Source organism: Meles meles, chromosome 1, assembly GCF_922984935.1.
Source record: "Meles meles chromosome 1, mMelMel3.1 paternal haplotype, whole genome shotgun sequence".
Lineage (NCBI taxonomy): Eukaryota > Metazoa > Chordata > Mammalia > Carnivora > Mustelidae > Meles > Meles meles.
Window position 1 is genome coordinate 160770622 of NC_060066.1, and position 22079 is coordinate 160792700.

Here is a 22079-nt window from a genome sequence, read left to right on the forward strand (position 1 = left end):
TAATAATTATGGAGCGACCACTGTGTCTGTGTGAAAAAAACTCCCTTCTTTTCAATGTCAGCATACTATTACAGTTGTTCTTTTATATTGAAGCTATAGGAGATTTGGGGGTTTTGTTTCTTGTTTGTTTGTTTTGGCAGAGGAATGGAGCACAGTTTGAGATTACTTCTAGGAAGAGTAACCTGGACTCACGTAAGGGCAATTGGGAGGAAAAGTCGATCGGTGATCTCTAAATTTTTTATTGTGCACTTTATCAGTAAGGACTTTGAGTATATGTTCCAAACATGTGTGTTTTTATTTACATATTATATACCTGAACTACTGTACTAACAGAAGGAAAAGACACATAATAAATGTAGCTATAATTTCTAATGTTTTTATCTTGCCCTCAGTTGACTATCTTGGAGACTAGAGTCAGAAAGACAGTGGAGAGACCTTTGCAATTAACAAGTGAAGTTTATAAATTTTTTTAAAAGATTTTATTTATTTGAGAGGGATTGCGAGAATGAGTGGGAGGAGGGGTAGAGGGAGAAGCAGGCACCCGGCTGAGTGCCCAACAGAGGACTTGATCCCAGGACCCTGGGATCATGACCTGAGCTGAAGGCAGACGTTTAACTAACTGAGCCACCCAGGCGCCCTCAAGTGAAGTTTTTAAGAAAATAACTCACTTGTCAAGTTCATCATTAGGATACTTACCAATTTAAGGATGTTAATAAAGATGGGCTTTCTCTTTTAAGGAGGAGGAGTAAGTATGCTGTTACGGGGTAGGAGTGCTGAACACTGGTCCCAGTGTTACCAGCCTAAGAAAAGAGGTCAGGGTGACAACTGCACTGTGAAACATAATTAATATTTGTAAAGGGCTTAGGGCCAATCAGATTAGAGGCAGGGTCAAAGGCAAGATTCATTATTACTGCCAGGTTCCTGAATTCTAAGCCAATTCCAAAAATGTGACCTAATCTACCAAAAGCTTTGGCAGATTTACAGAGTAGCTTGACTGAAGTTGCCAGCAGTGTACCCCACAATGTCCTCAAATTGCAAATGAATAGAATTTGGCATATGTCCATCTAGCCCCAGAATAAGAGCCTCTGCTCTCAACAAAATGTTTAATTTCCTTGCTTGGCATTCAGAGCCTCCCATTAATGGTCCCAGTTAGCTTTCATTCATTCCTTCAACATTTTACGAGTCCTGTTATACATCAGGCAATGCTATAGGAGCTGAGGACCAACAGTAAAGAAGCAGACATGCCCTCAGGGAGCTTATAGCCTGCTGAGGGAGACAGACCATACAAAAAAGGAAATGTGCAAAACAGTGTTAGGTAACGATTAAGTGAGAAGAAGACCAAGGCATGATTTAGAATGACAAGGGAGACAGCTGCTTACCGTCAAGACAGGGGAAAGGAACTGACTTATCTTCCCACCTGAAACAACCCAAACACAGACAAAATATCTGAAGTAACAGTTTGCAAAATACTGTACTTCAGGTGACAAGAGGACAGTGATCCCTGAGAGATTAAAAAAAAACAAAATGTGGGGAGACTTACAGAGTCCCCCAGTGTCCTGTCTTGAGGAAGTTTCCAGGCACAGCAGAGAGTAGGGAATTCAGAAAGAGTCTGGTGGGCCCCATGAGTTGAGAAGGGGGGATGGGAGCTCAGGGAGGTCAGGGCCCCTAGGACTCACAGGACAGAGCACCAGAAAGAGAGCTGAACAGAAAGAGAACCTAGAGACCAGAAGAGAGTCCCCTTGATGATGATGATGTGTATGATGGGAATAGTGAGTAATGGGAAACTCATGCAGATGAAGCAACCACCCAGGGCCAGGGAAAGAACCATCTCTAAGGATTAGAGGTCACAGTGCCACATGCTCACACAGGGCCAGGAATGGAGCCTCTTCCTACCAGCCAGACTGGCAAACCTCAAGACTTACAGAGCATTGGGTAGACATTCAGATCTTGCTTCAGTAGGGGAAAAATCAGCTCTAGAGTGATAACTGCTCTAATCTTGTTGGATAAATCTTAAAAGCAAGACCTAAAAGGATAAATTTGTTTCCAAGTAACTTAACTATATTCCAGAACAAAGCTCAAGGCTATTTATAGGAATATAAAAATATCTAGCACAATCCATTAGAGGCCTCTGGAAGTAGATCCATGCCCAAATCAGTAGTGGAACCATACGTGACTAATAAATACAAGATCCTAGTAACCCAGGAAATAGGAAAATAACAGTAAGACACCCGGGGAGGATTTAAAACACGAGAGGAATGTGATCAGAACACTCTTTAAATTAATGCACCTTTATTACATTCAAATTTTTAATGCGGCACATAATTCTCAGCATAGTCTCGGGACAAAAATAGTCCATATTTCTATTTTTAGAAACACTGAGATAATAGAATAACACTAATAATAATTCCAGGATCCTGGCATTGTTGGTATTATTCTATTATCTCAACATTTCTAGAGCAATACTGACACACTAAAAAAAAAAAAAAAAGAAAAAAGTCATTTTAATCGCATTTTCTGAGAGTCCCCTGCATTCCAAAAAACATTTTAGATATTCCGAGAACCATGGAGTGTAAATTGGAGTCACAGAGGTTGCAGGCTTGGTATTTTCCATTCTCACCAGAATATAAAGCTAAATGAAATTACAGGTCTGTTATCAGGGTGCCAGAGAAAATACTTTCCATTCCCATCACAACTTAACTCACAGGTCCACAGGGTTGACTGTGTCTGAGTCAAAACCCAGTGGCATGGGCTATAGATGGATGAATAATCTAATCATTGTCTACCAGGCTGCTTCCCTTTCGGACTCTGCAGGGACCTTCTATTTTCTTCAGGGAAGGCCTGGCGTGAGTGGTTGACAAAGACAATGTTTCTGTTGCACAATTTAATTACTTAGCATCTAAGTACATTCCACATCAGGGCCAACATCCAGCTCTTCTGGCCGAGTTCTAGAAATGAGCAAGGGCCTGGCATTGCTTAGACTGACACTGCTTCCTCTTGCTCCTGTGGGTTCTGTGAGAGCACTGATGCTGCCTACCGCTGAATGTGAAGGAGAAAATTCCAAACCTCCTCAGTGAACCTGAAGGCCAGAAGGACTGTGTAGGGTGGGAGGCTCTTAGGAAAATAGAGAAGAGTATGATAGAGGAATGAGGGAAGAGAGGGGCTTTGGCCCATTCAGTTCCCAGCCTTTCCTGGGGAGCCTGACACCCTCCTTTCCTCCACAGCTCTGCTGGCTGTTTTTCCTCCGGGTCTGGGTTGACTTTTTGGGACCTCACTCATCCTCCCCAAGAATAATTTATTTCGTCCAGGACTTCTCAATCATTCTATCTTGGAGAGACCCATGCCAGAAGGAGAGAAGAACCTCAGTCCTCCCCCTCTCCCTCTCTCAGCTGGAATAGCATTTGAGGGCAAAATGGAGAACAGGGTGTGACTTTATTTCATTGGGGAAATGGAAGAGCAAGAGGTGGGGAGAACAGGAGGAGCAGGTAGAGGAAAAGGGGAGTCGAAAAGAATGAGGGAAGAAGGGGAGGAGGATGGAGAATACACAGACATTAACCACCCCAGTACTGGTCATGTTACTTTGCTTGGTTATTACAATCACCACTCAGGACTGGGAGATACTTTACATATACAGACTATATTCTTTTAAAATAGAAAACTCAGATGCATTGAAATCTGACGAATTAGTAAAATTTAGGCTACAATTTGCCATTCTGAAAAAGTTTTCTAGTCTACTTGTCCTTTCCTCTGTAAAGAGGCAGAAAAATATTTTAGGCTTCTTGAACCCTAAGGTGTCTGCCACAACATTCAACTGTATCCTTGCAAAGCAAAAGCAACCAAAGACAACAGATAAATGATTGGGCGTGGGTGCGTTCCAATAAAACTTTATTTACCAAAACAGATGGCTGGTGGTCTGGCCCTCTGGCTTTACTTTGTTTTGTCAAACCTTGGTGTACACAATGACTTTTTCTTTTTTCTATAATATGAAAAAAGACACATTTATAATACACAAACCACCCACATTATTCATAAAGAAGCTATGCATTCACTGTAAAAAAAAAAAAGAATGAATGAATGAATGTGTATGCTGTACTTAAAAACATAGGTTACCTGAAATTCCACTACCCTGAGAAAGAAATCCCTGTTAACATTTTGGCAAACATCATTGCAGATGCCCTGATATGGATGCATGTATGTGTGTGTGTGTGCTCTTCTTTATATGTGAGTGGGAAATTCTATGCGTGTTCTTCTGTAACCTGCTTTCTATGCTCAAAAATATGTTCAGGGCCTCTTCTTATATGAACATGTTTAGATCTACGTCTTTCCACAGGGCACTTTAGAAAGAAGTCCTGTTATCATTGTCCTGATATCAATATATCGATTGAAAAGTCCTGTATCAATTGAAAAGTCTTGTATCAAAAAGTCTGTATCAGTCCTGGACATTTGGGTTGGTTCCCCAATAGCCTCTGCATCTCCATTTCCTAGTGGCCCACTGGTTGAAACCCTCCACTGATGGGAATTTTGCTAACTTTTGAGCCTAGGTAGTTGTATCCTAGGCAACAGTGTCTGAAGACTTCCACTCTCCCAAGCTAGAGGGCCTAGTGCTATCATAAGCCAGAAAGCTCATTTTGAGTTTGTACAACTAACAGAAGTTATTGCCTCAACTTTGGGCCACTCCCACCCAGGCTTCCGAAGGCTTCCACCCACTTGAGGATGGAACTGTGTTGAATTGCCTACTGATCTGTACCCACAGTCTTGGTCATAGCTCCTGCCTGTGGCCATACACGTTTCAACATGTTACTTGGGAATTTCCAAGACTGTGGGTGCTTCTCCCTAACCTAACTTCTACATGGGAAGATGGCAGCTTCTGACTGAGCAGAAAAACCAGTTTGTGAAACACTTACCCTACCCAGGTAACCTATTCAAAAGGAGGTAGCTCTCCATAACTTCGAGGGCAGGTTCAGGCAGAGTGTGGCCATGTGTAACAGGACAAATAAAATTCTTAGGGAGCAAATCTGATATTCCAGAAAAACTGTTCCAAAGTCTGTGGAGACCTCATCATTCACAGACTGACCCATTTGCCCCATTTTTTTTTCCCCATCTTTCTTCACCCATCTCTTTCTGACTGATGCTTTTGTTAGGATGTTGTTACTGAATATGGAATAGAAGTTCATAGAAGTAGTGCTTCACCTATGAATTGCAACTGATTTTAAAAATCAGTTGTTCTGAGTTATAAAAACATTTCTCTTGCTTCATGAGAGATTATATAGCAGAGAAAACCATCTCTCTTTTTAAAAAGATTTTACTTATTTATTTGAGAGAGAGAGAGAAAGTGGGTCTTGCCAGTGGCTGTGTGTGGCAGGGGGTGGGGTGGGGAGAGAGAGGGAGAGGGACAAGCAGACTCTGCACTGAGATGGAGCTCAAGGGTGGCTCGATCCCAGGACCCTGAGATCTTGACCTGAGAGAAACCAAGAGTCCAAGAGTCTGTTGAGTGAGCCACCCAGGTGCCCTATGAGAAAACCATGTCTTCTAAAAAAAAATAATTTCCATAGAATTGGAACCTTAGAGACCATTCTCTTACAATCTATTTTATTATTTTTACTTTTTTTTTTTTTTTTTTTTTTTTTACAATTGCTTTATTTTAAAGACAAGCAAATGCCCAGTCAGGTTAAGTGCCCCAAATTCACACAGTTTGTTAGTGGCAAAGTCAGGACTTGATCCCAAAGGCTTCATCTCATAATGTATATTTTACATTACTACACTGCTGCTCTTGGGCAATTGGTTCATTTATTTTTATTTATTTGTCTCTAGTGCCATTGGAGGGGTAGAAAATAATTGGGCCAGAATGTAAGGGAGGAAAAAAGAGGTTTTTTTGAAGGAGGGGTGCCTGGCTGGCTCAGTAGGTTGAGTGTGTGACTCCTAATCTCAGGGTCTTGAGTTCAAGCCCCATGGTGGGTAGAGCCTACTTAAAATAAAAATTAAGGGGCACCTGGGTGCCACAGTTGGTTAAGCAACTGATTTTTGGTTTCTCAGGGTCATGAGATTGAGCCCCATGTTAGGCTCTGCACTCAGTGTGGAGTGTGCTTGAGTTTCTCTCTCTGACTCCCTCTGCCCCTCCCTGCTGCACTCTCTCTCTCTCTAAAAAAATAAATAAATCTTAAAAAAAAATTAAAAATTAAAAGTCTGAAGGGAAAAAATGGGAGATTAAATGGGCATATAGTACGAGAAAGGTGAAATGCAATAAAAAATTGTCCAGGGGCTGCCCAGAAGACGGAGGGTCAGGCCCTCCTGGGCTGGGCTATGTATTCCTGTTATGACTGACTCTAAGCCCAAGTGAGAGCTCAGAGATCATCTACCGGAATGATACTGTGGAGTTTCTCCCAGATCCTCTGCTCAGCACTGACGCATCTGTTCCTGACCATTCCCAGCTGTGTCCATCAGCAGGCGTTGCCCTCAAGGAACTGCGCTGCCTATGGGTACACCTCTTCCCAGGAATGCCGGATGTGAAGATTACAAAGGCCCACTTCCCGGGACTCAATCTGGTTTAATTCTGAAGAGCCACACAACTCCAGTACCCTCTGGGCTCTAGGCCCAGCTGTAACCACATTGACAGGCAGCTTCTCCCTCTGCCCAATCCTGCCAACCTCACTTCCTTACAAGTGAGGTGTCACTTTTTAACTACTTGCCAATTAAACTTCAAGTAAGGTGTTTCTAGGTAACTCCATCTAAAACACCACCCGAAGTAACACTTCGGGCATAGGCTCAGAATGGGACTAAAACCCCAACCTCCTGCCACATCATCTTATGAGCCTAAATCATTCTCAGCTGTTTTCCCTCATTTGATGGCTAAAGCTCCTGTTACATACAACTTAACCTAAGCCCTCCTCCTACCAGGGGCAGCCTCCCAAGCTGGGGGATGCCCACTACTAGTGTATTCTATAAGGTGATTATGCTTGCACAGGATGGGCTGGTTTTTTACTTTAACAGTTGTTATCTTAGCTGGGGATTTTCCAGAAGCAGACTTTGTGATGAGGACTCAAGTGAAAGTGATTTTATTAACATCAGACCAGCTTCACTGATGTGACATCTTAGAGTCATCCACATCTGTGCAGAAATGTGGAACCCCATATACTTGGTCTAATACTCTTGTTGTTGCCAGCTTGAAATTCTTGATAAGTTAGGAACATTTTTCTATATCTTGCATGGGGCCCTGCAAATCACATAGTTGGTCCTGATTAGAATGGGTTTCTAAGAAACACTGGTAGGGGATGTAGGATCTAGAGGGGAAAGAAGGGCAAGCAAAAGAATATCAAGCAAAATCCCAAAGCAGAAGGGAGGGACTTTGGCCCAGTCTCATAAGGAGCTCTGTAGACAGCAGAGAGCCACCCTGGGGTTGTCCCAACTGGAAGCTAAGGGACCAGGACAGCAGTATTTATACATGCATTCTCAATCACTGGTTAAAGGGTGGGGTGGGACAGAGGAACACTAATTCCAGGCACTTCTGGCTGTCCCTTGTATAGGCAAAACAAATCCTGCAGCTGAGCTTGATGCTCAATGAGATGCACGTGTCTCTGACCACACTCCCACACTCCCGGGGCAAGGCATCCAATCACTGCCTCTACCTACAGTATCCCTCTAGCATCCTGGTCCAATGGTTTCACTGGGAACGATACCCAAGTAGGGGATCGGGAGGAAAGTAAGAGTAAAGATCATGCCCTAACTGCAGTCCTTGGCTGCAGACTTACCTGGGCTTCGCTTCCCTTCATTTGGTGAAACTCAACACACAGATATCCTGCACCAATGCCACCAGACTCCATTTCAAGTATGGACTCTGCCCACACTGGGTCCAGGTGACCTACTTTGGCCTCACCTTCTCTTTTGTCTTCACCCTGTCAAACGAGAAAACAGATACCTGGGGATAAACGAGAAGTCTGCTGAGTGGTAGGATTTCTTGTACATCCGCCTTTTTGACTCTTTCTGGACTTTTGGAGGGTAAGCGCCTCGACTGATCTTTGTCTCTCCATCCCCTTTACACAATGCTTAGCTCAGTGAATGTTCCTTGAATGACTGTTTGTATGAATAGTTCGAACTCTGTGTAAACAGAAGAGGCTCTTCAGACTACCTGACCCTGAATCCATTCACAAAGGACCAACCAAATCCAATTAATTCGTTATGCAGAACTCTGCCAGGTATGGGGCATTGGTAAGTGCAAATTTCATTGGGGGGGGAGTGCAAATTTCATGGGAGAAGTGGAGGAGCTCCTGATGGGTACATGCACTTCAAATTGAACAATCCGCAGTTCTATCTCCATTTTCTGGGAAACAAAATCTCCCCATGGCCCCAGGGCCCTTTAAATTTTACTGTGACTGTTTTCTTAAGAAATTCCTGGAGCAGAGCCTAACTTTTGTGTAGGGGGTTGGCAGCGCTCACATTCGCGGCCCAGGGGACGGTTGGCATAGGGGTTAGCGAGGCGTTCGCACGCGAAGGAAGCTTTGGAGGAGTCAGAGCTGCCGGGTGGAGGGTCCTGTGAAGTGGGGGGCCCCAGAGTCCTTGAACTCCAGGGCGTCCATGAGTTTGGGGAAGGGAAGATGGGGACGGCCAAGGCGGTCAGACGTTTGTGGAGCTCTACAGCTCCCGACCTCTCCCCTTTGGCTGGCGGGACACGACAAGGATTCGGCGGCCTAAGCCCAGAGCAGCCGGGGTGCCTGGGCGGGTGGGAGGGTCAGGGCCGGAGGAAGGAGTCCGGGCCGCCGCCGCCGCCGCCCCGCCCGTCGGGCTGTCCGCCCCGCCTACCCCGAGCGAGGCGGAGCCGGCGCCTGGAGGAGCGGGAGGAGGAGGAGAGGTCGGAGCTGTCTCCAGGAGCCCTTAGAAACCGAGTCCCCGGCGGCGGCGGCGGGGGGAGCGCACCGGCAGGCGAGTGGGCACGAGCGGCGGGCGCAGGTGGCGAGTCTGCTCCCTGCGGGCACAGGGGCGCAGCGCGGGGCGTCGGCCGGCCAGTTCGGGGGCCGCCTCCGAGTTCCCGGTGTTAGGAAGCGAGATGGAGGGAGGGAAGGGAAGGGAGGAAGGAAGGAAGGAGGGAGGGAAGAGTGTCCCGGAGGGCGGGGACTGGTCGGGGCCCTGGGCGCCGGAGAAGGGGATGGGGGAGGGAGGGCGAGGGACGGCGAGACTTGGAGGCGGACTGCGCGCTCGCCCTCGACGGGCGGCGGCCGGGGAAAGCGGGGGCCCTGTGGGTCTAGGGCTGGGGACGCGGGCGCTGGGATGGGGGCGGGAGCGGCAGGAAAGGTCTGGGAGCTCGCCCGCGGCCGTGCGCCCCGCGCCCACTTGAGGTTGGGAGACTCCGGTGTGCCCAGCCCTTCCTTGCGGTGGTGCCAGGCTCTGGAGGCGGGCAGGCATCTGGGGGCGACCGGGGCGCCACGCCCCTCTTCCCTACTTTCTTCCGCTCTTTCTTGGGACTAGCGGGCGGGCGAGCAGCCCTGGAACCCTCTCGCTGCTGGGTCTAGCGGGGAAGTAGCGGGTCAAAGAGGAGAGCTCAGGTCACACGTCCCGCGAGGCACTCCCAGCAGTGAGTGGGCTCGAGACTGTATTTGCATGTGGTATGGGGAGGTCGAGGCTCAGACGAGAGTCTTGCGTGAATTTTTTTTTTTTTTAAGCACTGTCAGGACCCTTATTACATGGATCAGCGTGACTCCCCCCCCTTAATTTTAGCCAAGGCAGATCAATTAAAACTAATTTGAAAACACTTTAAAACACTGCCACTAAAGGCTTCTGACACTTGTCCCTCGCCTTATGTTTGTGTCTTGTAAACTTAAGCCATTCATAACTTGCACAGAAGAACTCGTTAAATCACCGCCGTGGAGTTAAACTTTGGACAACCGGGAATCCAAGAGAAGAAACTGATGAGGCCTTTTATCTCGTAGTCACCCTTGACCGGGCGTGGTTGTATACAAACAAGGTTATAGAGAAGGAAATGGGCAAAACCGGAGAGAAGGGAGGTCCCCTGCACCCACGTGTCGGGGCACGTTTAATGGCTGCTCTGAGTGGAAACAAACCGGGAATTTATTAGACCTTGTGGAGTTGGACAAACTTCACATGATTAGCTTCCTTCCCATCAGTTACTTCCTTTCCTCCCCTGCTGTCTTTGCGGACACTGTTTATATTTCCTGGGGCTGTTGTAGCTTCGTCTGAATGGACTGTCTATAATGAATCTTTTGGGTGTTGTCAGAGTCAGGGTCTGTGTCTGTGTGTTCACTGCTTTAAAAGCGGAGTTCGGCTTTGTTTTTAAAGTGGTAGTCACCACACTGCAGCATTGCTGGTGCTTCTCAGCTCTCCCTGTAAATCACGGCAGGATGGCGGCCCTCACCTAGGAGAACCAGGAAGGCAGGCAACGCAAGAATGGTGGGGTTGGGTTTTACTATTGCCAAAACAATCACATTCAAGTGAAGAGCTTTTTTTTTTTTTTTAAGGCTAAATTGTATGTATTAACAAACCCCTTTTTTCAATAAACAAACATGATTCACACACGTAATTTTTAAAAGTAGCCAAACATTTTACAGACTCTTCAGTGGTAAAAGGACTCTGGGATCAAATGTTTAGTCCCTTTGCTTCCCTAACAGTTAACTAGCACCATAAAACCCTAGTTTAAGTCCAAAAAATGCTGAGCAGTTTAACACCTACGTGTTTAGACCTTATAAAAATGTGGTCGTATTTTTCCTGTGTTTAACCCAGGTCATTCATTAGGTCTTGATCCCTGACAGCATTTGAATTTGTGTAGAAATACGTAAAAATGTGAAACTGTTTCACAAGAGACTAAGATTAATACCTTAAATCTTTCTGTGTATCAAGCTCCAGTCTCATTTGAAAGATTAGCTCTCTAACAGTGAGATTGTGGTGTTGGGCTTCTTCTTGTCCTCCCTTGTTGAAGGACATGGGTGGTTTGTCAAGTTGTGATACCAGAGAGCTTCATAGCCAAAACACTTGAGGAAGTGGTTCCCTAATGCCAGGTTATTTTTTTTTTCTGTTGTAAACCTCTCTGAGGCAAGAAATTAAAAATTTCAAATGTAGAATCACATTGTTCATTGGATAAATGGTCAGATTTGTATAGGGTGTTTTTTGTTTTAAGTTTTGTATGTCTGTTTAAGCTTAAGTGTGTGAAAGTGTGGAGGTAAGTTGTGGAAGTCAGATTTTTCTGAGGCCTGATTTGGAAGAGAAGCTATTTAACAGTGGTTTGAAGTATGAGTTTGGATGTGGATAGACCTGGATGGGAGTATTAGTTATTTAATCTTTTCAGTCTGATTGGTAAAATGTGGATGATAGTGGTCTCTGTCTCAAGGATTATTATGAGAATATGTGAAACAATCTTTGCAAAGCACTTTGACAGCACTTAACACACAATTAATGTTCAACATGATTAGATATTAAGCTAGCAGCAGGCTATTGGATAAATTACAAGATGGCAGTTAAAGCCTTCTGGAAAGGCTAGATAGAGCTATTTTAAATTCCAAAGACAATACCTGATCCTATAGGTAGAGCTATCTAAACATGTGTGCCATGTTTCTACCACAGTGGTATGAATAATTATGATTGATGGATCAATTGCTTTAATATGCTTTTAGTGCTGAAATTATAGTCATATAATATTTTTAGAGCCAGGCAGTCAGAAACATTTCATTGATCATATTTTAATTAAAAAGAGTTTATATTTTTAAAAGTTGTGTTTATTAGCCTGGTTAGGAAATTAAATCAGGAACAGACACACTTATCTTTAACTAAGTATGATTTTTAATTAAAGTATGAAAAAATGTGACCCAAGGGTTTCCATTTATTTTTCATGTACTGATGTTCAGTGCCAACAGATAAGCCATCAGAAGCATTTAGGACTGATTGGGAGCATTTTGTAAACGTTTTATTAAAGTGTTGTGACTGGTTGTAAACTTTTGTGAGAATGAGTGTTTAGCTGATTCAAGGATTCTACTCATCACATTACTGAATCAACTGCAAAATTTAAAAAATGCTTCTCTCTTTAAGCCTAATCGTTTTAAGCACCTGTTGTTTCTTCCTTAATGCCTATCAGGTACCTGTGATTAGACTGATTGGAATGGTAGTTCCTTTAATGCATGACTTCCCGTTTTACTGATTGCCCCAGAGAGATGCAGAAATGGCACTTTATTTAAAAATTGTAAAGGGTACAGTGTTTTTTTTAAAAAATATAATTGTTTTTAAAATAATTGTAAAGGGTACAGTGTTATTATGAATTATTTCTTGCCTATGACATTGTATGCTGAAGCAATGAAGGACTTGATTGAATAAATTATTGAATCTTTTCACTCCTAGAACATTATAGCATAGTGCTGGATTCCTGTCTTATGCATCTAGGTGTGTGAAAGTGTGGGCAAGTTACTTCATATCTTCCTGCTTCCACAAGGTATTGTGAGGGATAAAATGAGTTAATCTACCTAAAGCATTTAGAACAGTGACTGGCACATGGTCTCTGTTCAGCAAATATTAATGTTAAATTATTACTTCCTGAGATTTTTCTCTTTCTAAATGTTATATAATGAGCATGCATTACTTTTGTAACAAGGAAAAAACTATAGGAAATTTTAATGTTTCCCCTAAATCTCAAAAAGTTCAGTAATTTAAAAAGTCCTGCCAGACAATGCTTACAAAGTAAGAGAACATAACTAGACAATTATCATTGCATTTCTTAAATGTGAAATGGTTTGCTACATTAATTTGTTCAACAATTATTTCTAGATCTCAATCCCATTTTTCTTTCTTATTAGAAACTTAAAAAATAAAACACTAATCCATGAAGTTCTATGTTATGGTAGGTTACATAGGGGAAGGGCAGTGTGCACAGTTACAGTGTATTAACAATTACAGCTAGGTCAAAAAAATTTATGCAGATGAAGGAAATTCTAGAAGAAAATACAGACCCGTGGATGGTGGGATTCTGGGGCTTTCCCTTTTTTGTATCCAGTTTCCCCAGTGAATGAAAAAAAAGAAAAAAAATATATAGTCTCCTTGTGTAACAGTTACTCAGTAAAAACTCTGGCTTATTAGCTACAAATAGCAGGATTTTGCTTTAGAAAAAAATACTGGATTGCATAGCAGTTGAAGGTCCTTAAATGTCAAAACCTTCTTAGTGAGAAATGTTTTAGCAGTAAAAGAGAGGCCCTTTCAGAAGTTTGTAGGTTTATCTTCTTCTTCTTTTTTTCTTTTTCCTTGAAGATTGATTTACTGGAGAGAGAGCAAGAGCATGGGGGGTGGGAGGGACAGAGGGAAAGAAAATCCTGAAGCTATTCCCTGCTGAGTACAGAGCCCAACGCAGGGCCTGTCCTGGATCCCAGAACATGAACTGGAAATCCAGAGTGGGCAGGCCACTTAACTGACTGAGCTACCCAGAGGCCTCTAGAGGTTCGTCTTAAGAAATGTCTGGAATTAAGCTTTGCATACAGACCAAATCTACCAAGCTTGACTTTATGGAAATGGTCACTTCTCAGGTCTAGATCCTGCATCGACAAGCTGCGTGCACACACCCCCTTCAGCTGTCAGGTCCTCCTCCACAGTCCTGAGGAAAACATCAGTGCACTCAGTTTAACAGGAAAGTTTGACAGATTAAAAAAGTACTTTCAGTGCAAGTATGTGCTTCCATGTATTGAGCTGTTCCCTGTCCTGGGCCCCCATCTAAGCCTGATCACATTTATGATCCCACTCAGTCCTCGCAACAGCCCAGATGAGGAAGTTGGAGGTGGCCGCCCTCAGGGACAAGACCAGAATTGGACCCAGCTTGGTTCCAACGCCACGTCCTGTGGACTGTGCAGACTCTGCTTGAAGCTGGCCTGGAGGTGTATCCCACGAAAGGGGTTGGGGGGAAAGGGAGTGGCGGTTCCATTTAGAAACTATAGATCAAATTAAGAGAAAGATGGGAAGAGGACTCTTTTTAGGGGTGCGCTGACCCTGATCTGAGGAGAATTATCACTGCCTTTTCATCAGGCTTAGCCCTCTTCAGTCAGAGAAGTCAAAGCTTCCAGAATTGCCTCAGAGACCCAGCAGGCATGAAGTGATCTGTGAAGTCGGCCTCTCCCAGAGAGGTCTTGAGAATACAGAGGAGGGAACTGGCCTGCTGAGTGCTGTTCTAGAACCACCTCATACCAACAGGTCCTGCCCTCCCCACTGTGCCTCTCAGAAACAGCAGTGAGCAAGTGACTTGGATCTAGGGTAGAGTGGAGTGATTGGACTGAAGGTTACTTGTAGCTGGATTTTTCCATTTATTGCCTAGTCTTAAAAATCATTTCTAGTGTCACTTAAATGTTGGGTTTATCATGTCAGACTTTATGGGGTACCGTAAAAGTGCTTAGTGTGAGCGTCTGGTTGCTATCCTCTGACAAGGGGAGTTTCTTCTTCTTTTAATGGGTCTGCATTTCAGAAGATTACTGTATAATAAAAACCAGGGTGTTGCAGATGGGTTAAGACTTTTGATACTTTCCATTCTGCTGGAGAATTAGTAGCTAAAAGAAGAATTTCTTTTAGGTCTGCTTGTGAACCAGTTGCTAAGAATCTTTCGTAGTTTTTCACATTCATTGATTATTAGCAGAGACGTGGCTTTCTTACAGAATAGGTGATCATTCTTCTTGCAGTCCATGTCATGTAATTGACATAGGACCCCCCCTTTGGTTGACCAAAGAGAGTCATGTATGTTCTGGTTTAACTTGGGTGGCATCCTCATAAATGTTCACTGGTGTGGGCTGTGAATCAACCATTACCTCTGTACTTGCATCTTTGTACAGGGAGTTCATCCTGAATGGCTCTGTGCAAACCACACAAACCCCTTGGGGATGGAATCTTAACTTTACCGATAGAGAATAATCAGGCTTTTACTGAGCTGCAGATACTATGGGCCAAAATGTCCCGGAGCACTGAACCTTAAACCCTAGCTCTCACCAGGACCCTTTGACTAAGACCCCAAGCTTGTGGTGATCTCAAGTTTTGTCTGCTTTTCACAGAAAAAGTTATTATAGAGGAGCAACACAATTTATCTATCAATTTGGGCTAAATAAATCTAAGGACGGAAAGAGGAATCAAAATCCAAAAGCCGCTTGGATTTTATTGAGGCTCAGTGAGGACTTTGTTGCTGTAAAACCATCACACTGGGTTTATTCAACCTGAATCTCAGGCAAATTGGAAAGTGTTGAAGCCAGCAGACTTGATCCCTGTCCTGTACCCAGACTACTGAAACCTTTTGAATTATTAGAGCGTGGCCTGCACGTGAGACCACGGGGTTTCATGTGGGTGTATAATGTCATGATTGGCTGTTCAGACAAGTTGTCAGGGGAGAGTCGGTTGCCTGCTCAAGTAGCAGAAGGATTGAATTGTGACTTCTTGACAGGGCTGCCTTGAAGTGACAGGTTGTTCACTGCACACGAGTGTCTGGCCAAAGAAACAAGTAGGGGCTCAGATCTGCTCCAAAACCCCATGCCCTAGGCTAGAACTGACTCTTCCAGGAAGGGAGGACTTCTTTCTGATGCCATTGAGTCTGCAAAGCTAGGTGCACTTGGAGGAATTGCTTTCTTCTAACTCATACAAGGGCACAACGTGGCTGGCATAGCTCTGCTTCTCACAGGCCTCTTCTGCCACAATAAACTCGAGCTGCCATGAGCCGGCAGAGTCTGGCACATAGTAGGCATTTAATAAATGCCAGGGGAATGAAGCAATAAAATCACATTCTCTGTACTGTGTGTCCGTGAAGTGCGTGAGCCAGTGTTCTTTGTTTTTTAATCGAATCAGTAAAATTGATTGTATGTACTAGGAAATGCATGTTCAGGGGCACACATGCCCTGGGATGGGTTTCTTCCTCTTCCATTTGTCATTTCCTAAAGGGCAGGTAAAGACCAGCGCTTTGGGGCTGTTGACATTGTTTACTGTTAGTCAAACACCAGCAACATGCTCAGTGTTGCCTGATACATGCTGGGGTCCCTGCACCTCTTTTATGGTCTGATCAATACATTGTTGACTCCTGGGAATGTGCAAAGGGATTTGTGTGGTTTATTGACCAGCTTGGGCCCTTCCCCTGGGATGGGGCCAGACAGTGGCTGCAGGAGCCTTTGGAACTTCCCTGTGAGCAACTGCTTCTCATACGGAATGATTTTTCTAGCTATGGTAAGAGGAGGAGAGCCTTATTGCTAAAGCTACCAAAAACTAAGAAAGGGAGTTTGTCTGTGCCCCCTCAGTGCCAGCTGGCACTTCTTGCATACTTTCTCTTTTGAGTTGATCCTTTAGAAAGCCTACTCTCAGAATTAACTTCCTCTTCCTGGCGGCTCTCCCGAGAGGCAATCACACAGCAGGTAGGACCAGTCACGTTGGATTGATCAAACTGCTAAGACAGGGGCTCTGAGGATAGGGGTGCTGGCTTGTACTTAGGACTTTAGCCCTCTGCACCTTCTTGCACGGAGGGCGGAATGTACAGGGGAAGAAAAGCTCACAGGTACAGAAACCTAAATGCCCGTTGCATTTTATCTTGGTTAAGTGCAGCTTTCTTCAGGCAAACTCAGATTCCCAAAGCAGAAATAGCAGGACTCCCTACTGAATTTCTTGAAATAGCAGACTCACCTATTGCATTTATACTTATGGTTTGATTTTACAAAATGCCAGGAAGCTCAACTTTTGAGGACTATCTCTCTGTTAAATTAAGTGGAATATCCTGGTACATGCTTTGCCCTCTTTTTTTTTTTTTTTTTTTTTTTTAAACCTAAATATCTGATGAGCAGCATGCTTCAGCCATTCCTGTCCAAATTGAGAAAGCAAATAAATGCCCCTGGCATGGTGCCTGGGAGGTAATCTTAGCGTTTCTGTCTTTGCCTCCCGTTTGCCTGCAGGTCTCTTGACTTTCTTCTGGCTGCAGTAAAAGTCAGGGGCCTCAGGGACGCCCTGCACCCTGCCCAGCAGGTGATGTAGAACCGGGCAGAGATCGAGCTCTCCAGCCTCACTGGGCTCACCTGAGCTCTGGACTGAGGTTTCGTGCATTCACAGATGTCTCTGTGAGAACTCACCCGCCTCTGTGCAGATCTCCCAGACCCCTTCCGGGCCGAACCCCTCCTTAGACAGGCGACTTCTAGGCTGGTCCTGTCCCCTTCTTCATACTCCCGTGAAAAATGGCTTGTACAACCTCTTCAGTTTTGTTTTGTTCAGTGAGCTTTACGCCCAGTGTGGAGCTTGAGCCCATGACCGTGAGATCAGGAGTCACATGCTCTACTGACCAAGCCAGCCAGGTGCCCCTCTTCATTTTTTTAATAGGTCGTGTATTTATATTATATTGTCCCCCAAACCCTCTTAACCATATGTAAAGGTAAACCCAGAGAAACCTTGCTCCACCCCTTCCCCATCTAAGTCTTTCCCACACTCTATAGGGTGCAACTGGTAAATGCAGCAAATAATATATGTATGTATGTGTGTGCACGTGTGCGCACGCACGTGCGTGTATGTGTGTAGTGGTAGTAGTAGGTCCTGGAGATCTCTGTCAGCACACGGAGATCTCTGTCTCTCTGCAGCTGTACATTATTTTGTCACTCTGTGGGCACACCATAGTTCATTCAACCAGTCCCCTTCACCAGACTTCTGGATTGTTGCCAGTCTTTTGCTGTTACAAACAGGGCTGCAACAAACAAAGGTGTAATAGGTCCTTTTGCCTTTGTGCAGCTGTACCTACAGGACTGATTCCCAGAAGTGAGACTGCCGAATCCAAGAAGGGTTGACTCATTTTGCCTTCTTACTGGCAAATGCACTGGATGGCCTTATCCTCCACAGCCCCACCAGCAAGAAGCGTGTCAGCTCTTTCTATTTTTGCTAATCTGGTTGGGGAGAAACGGTACCGTGGAGTTGTTTAAGTTCTTCAAACTAAGAGTGAAGTGGACGTTTGGGGCCATTCGTGCCTTTTTCCCTGTACGCTGTCTGAGCCTGTCCATCCTTCTGTGGGCATTCATTGACCTTTCCTCCGGAAACAAGCCTTTTGCCTACATTGCTGTCAGAATCTCTTAAATACAGACGTAAGAATGCGGTGGCTCTTTTGGGCCTCAGGGTAGAGGGGGCTGCCAAATTGTCAGTGCAAAATTGAGAGAAGTGGAAAGTAGGGTTTTATGCCAGTTGCTAATGTCTGATTTATAAATAGTTTTGGGCTAATGGTATTATTAAACTGGGGCTTCTCCAAAACCATAATGAGGATGATCTTCTAGTCTAGAATTTCTCCCTCTCAAACAAAAACAAGAGAAGAGATTGAGAACATATAAATTCCAGTGGCATTTCCTGCGAGATCTTTTAGGAAATCTAGAGTTTTCTGTTGATGTGTATCTCCTGAAAGGCTCTACGCACTGCATTTTTTGTTTGTTTGTTTACCCACTGCATTGGGCTCCTGTTTTCCATTTGACTTCAGCATCAGGGAGCTGTTCTGCTCTGTGCCCAGAGTGAAAGAGAGGAAAGAAAAAGTGCAATGTGAGTAGACCAGTCGGAGTTCAGGATTCGACAAGAGGTGTGGGACTGGAGTTGCACAGAATCGTCTTTCTTCTTGACAGGCTCCTTCTGTCAGCTCTGGGAAGGATAGGTTCACATAAAATTAATTTTCATCTTTTTAAAAATGAAATCCGTCAAAAAAAAAAGAGAAATTGTGGTTTAGCAAAAAGGATGACTGGTTTTTTTGGTTTGCTTTTAGAAATTCATATGAGGCAGTCCTGTATAAAGTTAGCCTACAGCTCTATCAAAAAAAAAAAAAAAAAGGGAAGAAGAGAAAAGAAAAGCTAAACCAACCCCACATCAGCGACAAACTGTCCTTCCTGGAGCTCGCACATGTAGTAGAGGCCCATCAAAGCTCCAGAAAGGAGGACCTGATGCTCCAGGGCCCAGTGACCCCTTTCCATTGTCGATGATCCTAATTTGTGAAGGGGGCTTTTCAGTGCTCTGGATGCTTTTTAGTTTTCCTTCTACGACTTCCTTCTGTTGCTGTAGTGTTGGCCTCCCCCACTGCAGTGTCAGCTCATAGACAGGCTCTTGGTCTGCTGTTCTGTCCCCAGTACCTAGAAGGTTGCTTAGTAACGTTGAGATGCTCCATCCACGGTAGGTGAGTGAATGAATGATGGAGGGTAGGTAGCTTCTGGACCTGGCTGGGTCTTGGCAGGCACTCACATGTGATAGGGATGTGTGTCAGACATGGGCGGCATGTCATGTTAGCCATTCCTGGCCTGGTCTTTCAGCAGGATTTTCACCATTAGGTGCTCTCTGATAGTATGCGTGATGGCTTAGAGCTCAGGCTTGCAGTTTGAATCACCTGGACAAGTTACCTGACTTCTTAGAGTCTCTGTTTGCCTATCTGCAACACAGAGATAATAACAACAAATTCAGGAGGCCATCAGTTACGGGACATGCCATTATTCTGTGTGCCAATAAGAAAAATATTGCTGTTGATTCAATTCTAACCCACAGCAACCCTCATCAGCCTTAAGACTTTATTAGTTTTCTATGGCTGTCCATAATAGAGTACTACAAATTTAACAGCTTAAAACAGCACACGCATATTATCTCACAGTTCTGTAGGTCAAAAGTTGCATGGGTTTGGTTGGTTGTTCTGGGCTTTACAAGTCCTACATCTTACTGGGGGCTCTGGGAAGGATCCATTTGTAGGGTCATTGAGGTTGTTGGTAGACTCCAGTTCCTGGCAGTTGTCAGGCTGAGGTCCCAGCCTCGTTGCTGGTTGTCTGTTGGGGGCCACCCTCAGCTCTTAGAGACCTCTCTCTGGTCCTTGTACTTGGACCCTACATCTCAGAATCAACAATAGCATGACAAGTCCTTCTCATGCCTGGAATCTCTTTAAGGTTTCCTTCTGCTGTCTTTGCCTCCAGCCAGAGAAAGTTCTGTTTTTAAGGGATCATTTTGATTCATTTGGACCCACTTGGATAATCCAGACTGTACCCACCCCCCCATGCCCTGCCACCCATATTAAGGTCTGAAACCTTAATTATAGCTGTGCAGTCTCTTTTGCCATGTAATATAATATAGTCACAGGTTCCAGGGATTAGGACATAGGCAGCTCTGGGAGACCGTTTCCCTACTCAAAGAGTCATCCCAGTATCAGGGATGTGAATAGAATATGCTTCTTAGAATTAATGAAATACTATCTTTAGCTTAGGACTAAAGGAGCTACTTTTGTATATAAACATTCAGTGTGTTAATAGTAAGTGCTCAGGTATTAAGGATTGTTACTATAATTAATACCAGGATCATACTGCTCGCATTAAACCTATTATCTTTCATTTCGGTGGCAGTCATTCACAGTTAAGTGCATTTGGCGCTGATAGGGAGGAAATAGTGTTCCAGCAGTTAATTTGATGACCATGAGGCTGTGCTAGCTAGGAGCTTTGCATACACCTATTCTCACCTTGAAGTAGCCTTCTGAGGTGGGTGATACCAGCAACGTTTACAGGTGAGGAAGCCAGTTCGGAGAGGTTGAATATTGCTTAAGAGCTAGTAGTAGTGGCATCTTGCTTGGGCTGAAGTCAGTGCTCTCCATGGTACCATGTTACCTGTCCTGAAGTCCCTGGTGGTACCGTGTGAAAAGTGCAACAGGGAGAGGTGTCCACCAGGTTTAGGGGCTGGAGGGATAGACATTGCCCTGTGACATGTCTGTCTTGTACTCAGATGTTTCTTTGTTATTAATGTTTTAGATCATTGAGGTCCTGTCTCTTCATCCTTTTTACAGTGTTTAATAAGGACAAAAATGATCCTTTCTCATTCAACAGGTGTCTGTCAGTTAGCTACTCTGGGGATACAGCTGTAAACAATACTGTGATTTCTAATGAGAAGTATATACATGGTTCATCCCTTTCCTAAAACTCGGAATTTTTTAAGTCATGAGAGTGCTAAACATTCTTTTGTTACGTTAATGAGGTGGCTTTCCAGCCCCACTGGAGGATGGGGGCTGGTTACCAGGGTCCTGGTTAGAAAATTGGAACTTTCAGTCCCACCCCTCTGACCTCCCAGGAGGGGAGAAGGGCTAGAGTTTGAATTGGTCACCAGTGGTCAGTGATTTAATCAGTTGTGTCTATGTAATGAAGCCGCCATAAAAACCCAAAAAGAGGAAGTTAGGAAAAGCTTCTGGTTGGCAAACGCCTGGAGATGCAGGGCATGGAGCACACACCTGGGGAGCTCAGTGCCCTCTCCCCACACCCTTCCCTGCGTATCTCTTCCATTCTGAGAGATAGCCTGTTACAATGAGCCAGGAATCTAGTTAGTAAAATGAATTGAGTTCTGTGAGCAACCTTACAAATGAACCAAACACAAGGGAAATGTCATGGAAACTTTGGATCTGTAGTCTGTGTTTCAGAAGTACAGGTGCTACTTGGGCTTGAGATTTGGGTCTGAAGGGGCCGGCAGTCTCGTAGGAGTGAACCCTTAACCTGCAGAATCTAGTGCTGTCTCTCCAGCTATGTAGTGCCAGAATTGAGTTGAGTTGTGGGACACCCAGTTGGTCTTGAGAATTGCTTTGTGGTGTGGCTCCCCCTTCTCCCCCGTCAACTGGAATTGGTGACTAGAACCCTTTTACATACGCTGTGCGATTTTCAAAAGGGCGATACGTTTACCATTGGCGAATTTCTGTTTTTTAAACTATTTTAAGTGCAAGCAGGACAAAGGGAAAAAGAAGGAGGAAAAGAGAGAAGGTTCAGCAGACCTGGAGTCTAAGTAGTAGCTACCTGAATTCAATAAACTATCTTAAGATCACCATCTCTAGAATTTTCCCCAAGATGTACCTGCAGATTGTCTTTATCTTAGGCTCTTAAAATTCACGTAGACATTGTTGAAAACCAGTATTATCATCTTCCCTCAAAACCTGCTTTTCTTCCTGCCTTCTCTAACCTGGGTCTAGATGTCTCCACCCAGAATGCCAGGCTCCTAACCAGGCTACCTGGAACCCCTCTCTCTTCCTTGCCCACCTGCCGCTTGGGTTCTCCCACCAGTGCGTGCCACATCCGCTTCCTAGCCAGCCCACAGGCCTGCTTTTTCCCTGCACTCGCTCTCACCTGGGTGGTTGCCATGGCTTCCAA

The 22079-nt window shown here is 44.6% G+C and overlaps 1 protein-coding gene across 2 annotated transcripts in view; it reads left to right on the plus strand.

Annotated features, from left to right (window-relative positions):
* The first annotated feature begins 8815 nt into the window (after positions 1–8815).
* The window catches only part of GNG12 (G protein subunit gamma 12), a 129819-nt gene continuing 116555 nt past the window's right edge, over positions 8816–22079 (plus strand). Inside the window, exon 1 of one of the 2 annotated variants that reach the window (XM_046021610.1) lies at positions 8816–8910. The gene's annotated coding sequence lies outside the window, so the exon portion shown is untranslated. Of the gene's footprint in view, positions 8938–22079 lie in introns of both variants that reach the window. The other variant, XM_046021619.1, reaches the window with a different exon arrangement.